Below are 3,867 nucleotides of genomic sequence, written 5' to 3' on the forward strand. Positions count from 1 at the left end.
CTACATGCAGTATAATAACATTTCTAGTCTCTATGCCATGCCATAATCATTCTGTATCCATGTCATCATATCATGGAGCATATAATCATTCTGGTCAAAACTCAATCATGCAAGAGCCAAGGCATACATTGCAAGGAGTTTACATCATCTGTACATAAACATTGCACATACAACATACATACATAAACAATCACAAAACAATGCAGAACACCATGAAGAACAAAAAATAATTGCAGTTACGCTACCTCAATTCCACGCTTAACGTTCCTCCTTGTTCCCTGGCTGGAGATCCTCCTAGGTTTCCAGAAGAGTGCCTATCCACCATACAGTAAGGGTATGGTAAATTCCATATCCAGTATACCATTCTTTCTCAATATAATGCTACCCTTGTATCTTTCAATTATAATTTCTGTATACCTTTCCTAAACCTTTGACCTTGTTTGACCAAGCCTTAATCCTCAATTAAGGTCTTGGAATTCTTCCTTAATCCATGATTAACCATGCTTTCTTGGTTAATCACTAACCCTTAATCCTTAATCCAATATTTAATTAAGGTCCTCAAGTCACATAGTCATAATCCTCTCAGATTAAATCACTAATCCCTTTTTGGATTAACCATTAATCATTCTCTAATCAACATGATTAACCATTAATTATTCCTTAATCAACATGATTAATCATTAATCATTCTCTAATATGATTAAGTTTTAATCAATCCTTATTTAACATGATTAATCATTAATCATTCTCTAATCAATATGATCAAGCTTTAATCATTCCTTAATCAACATGACTAATCATAATTAAACATCCTTCAATTAGCATAACTAATCACTAATTAATTAGGGTAGCTAACCTTAATCACTTACTAATCCTTAATCAAATATCATGACTAATCTTAGCTATCACTAAACCATAATTAATCAAGGCAATTAATCCTAATCTTCCTCAAATAAATAATCAACTAAAAGTAATTAACACTTAGGGAGATAAACATACCTTAATTAGCGCTTAATCGACGATTAGAGGTGTTTAAGCTTGCTGTCTCTCTTTCTCTCTCTTCTTTCTTCCTTTTTCTCTCCTAGAACTCAAGAACACAAAATTCTCTCCCAACAAACCACCTTGGCCGAATTTGTTCATGGAAGGGGGGGTATTTATAGGCCTTGATATTTCAAAATGCCGAAAATGCCCTTCGGGAAAAAGATGCGATCTCGGCCGTCCATTTTTTCTACTTTACACATGGACAAATCTTAGGGCACAACCATAAGAAAGTGACACATGTAGGGACACCTAATCACCATGTGTTTTCATGTGGAAAATAAATATTATTTTATTGTTTTGTCTCTTATTTCCCTTTATGCCCTTGAACAATTTGGAAAATTCCAACTTTGTCCTCTCCTTCTAATTTTGGCCGAATTATTGCTCTTAATATTGGAAAAATATGACTCATCCAATAATCAGTGCAATCCACTGATTATTTGTGTATTTCCGGCCCGATTTTCCAACAATCCTGTCCAATTTACTGTCACAAAATTTCGATTTCAACACCTCATTAAATTCCTCTCATTCCAAGGGTAATCCATGATTTTTCTCAAGTTTTATCTCCCTCTATAATTTTCTAAATTTTATTCTGTCAAAAAATCACTATTCTACCGATAATAATTCGGTAATAAATATTCTTTAAGCTAACCTCTGTACATCCAAAGGTGGGAAATAATTTTATAAATTAGGATAATATGTCACATAATTTATCCATATTTTTCCTTGAATTTTTGAGGCCTCTATATATTTTAAATAATGGAAATTGGCTAATTTTCCTTAATTAACCAAAAATTCCAATAATTACAAATAATTTCCTGATAAATTATTTTTAATCTCATATTCATCTTCTAAGCCTCAAACATTATTCTGTACCCCCTCCTTCTATTTTTCATGATTTTCTGGGAATTTTCAGGAAATTTGGACATTATTTCCAATACTGCCCTTTCTTAACTGATCTTTTCAGAAATGACCGTTATGTCCCTATCCTGATTTTTCCTCATAACCTGGATCCTCTACCAGTCTACTATACTACTTGGCCTTAGTCAGTCACAAATCATTCATCAGTTAGAATAAAATTATCAGGGTGTGACAGGTACGATGAGACATGGTGGTACGAGGATATTGAGAGGTATGGAGAGCTTAGCACCAAATCCCCAGCCACTCAGGTAGATTACTTCGGTTTCAAGGGGAAGGCTCCAGAGAGAGACACAGCCACAGTTGCCTCTAATGATATAGCAGCAGTTGTTAAGATACCTAGTAATGATGGAGCAAGTCCGAGTAAGATCCCTACACTTGAAATTAAGAAAGAGTTCTAGTGCCTTCCTCAACTAGTTTGAGAGTTCCAGTTTAGACCACTTCATTAAGCCGTATGAGCACCAGGAAGCTGATGTATACTTAAGGTTCTTAGAGGACATTAAGAGCCTTTATTATTGGGTGACTAGAGAGGATCGTACCTTGGGAGATGATGATTGGATCCTAGCCTTGTACCATGTAATCCCCAAGACATGGAAATGGAATGAAGGAGTCAATGTGATATGTAATCACCTACCCAGATGTACTTTCCTGGAGATGGTCGAGGCCATAGAGACCTTTGTATGGGCTACTTTTCAGTGAGCTGGTCACGGCTAATGTTAGACTGATGATGTATATAGTGTAAATAGTTTTGGACTGTATATAAGTTAGGCTAACTGCTAAAAACTCTGTGTAATCCTTGTGTTGCTATATAAATGTTAGTTATATAAATAAGAGGGTGTGTGTTTTATGATAAATGATTAAGGAGTTCATTTATTCTCCCATAGTTAACTAAAGAACAAGCGAAATGGTGAGAACACGGAGAGGAGCAAGAAACACTCATGAGGAACCACATAGAGATCCTATCCAGCAAGTAATGAATAGGCTGGATGAACAACAATGAGTCGTACAGCAACTACAAGAAGCGCAGTTATGGCAACAAGAAGAGAGAGACGCTGTTATAGCAGTAGCGATTGCTCAGTTATGACAACCTGAGCAAGTGCAAGCTGAAGCAACCCCACAAGTCCAACGGCAAGTACCTGAAGAGCAAGCAGGAATGGCTGAGAACCAAGGAGATATTCAGCAGTGGATTACGAAATTTTGCAAGCATAATCCACCAGAATTCAAGGGTTCATTAGAACCACAGATAGCCGAAGATTGGATTACCCGACTGGAGAAGATCTTCTGGGTAATGGGATGTTCATCTGAGATTAAAGCTCAGATGGCAATTTATAAGCTAGAGAAAGAAGCGGATCAGTGGTGGAACAACACTGAGTTGGTACTGCAAGCCAACAACACCCCAATAACATGGGAGGTGTTTTAAAGAAAGATTCTACCAGAAGTACTTTCCCCAATCAGCGCAAGATAAAATGGAAGCTGAATTCCTAGTGTTACAGCAGGGGAATAATGAAACTTTTGATGACTACTTAGCAAAGCACATTCGGCTGTCCCGTTATTCTGCTTATCTAAAACGTCTAATGATGAACGGTGGGATACGGAGAAGCTGGTCAAAGGATTAAAGCCGACGCTAAGGGAGGTCGTGGCGCCCCAGTAGATAGATCGAGAGTTTTAACAAGGCAGTAGAAGTTTACCGTATTACTGAATCAAGTTAGAATCATCGAGGAATGATGCCAGTAGCTTTGAGAATTGAGAGACTCCCATCGAGGCCGAATCAAGAAGGAACCTCTTATGTTAATAAGAAAAGGAAGAGGCCTGGCTTGGTAGAAAGTAGAAAAGAGAAAAAAGGAGTAGACGACCTGAAGGGTTTGATATCACACGAAGGGCCAAGGAATGTGAGAAGTGTGGCAAGAATCA

This window comes from Neltuma alba, unplaced genomic scaffold, assembly GCF_004799145.2.
Source record: "Neltuma alba isolate B1F8T4 unplaced genomic scaffold, ASM479914v2 tig00000700_pilon, whole genome shotgun sequence".
Classification (NCBI taxonomy): Eukaryota; Viridiplantae; Streptophyta; class Magnoliopsida; order Fabales; family Fabaceae; genus Neltuma; species Neltuma alba.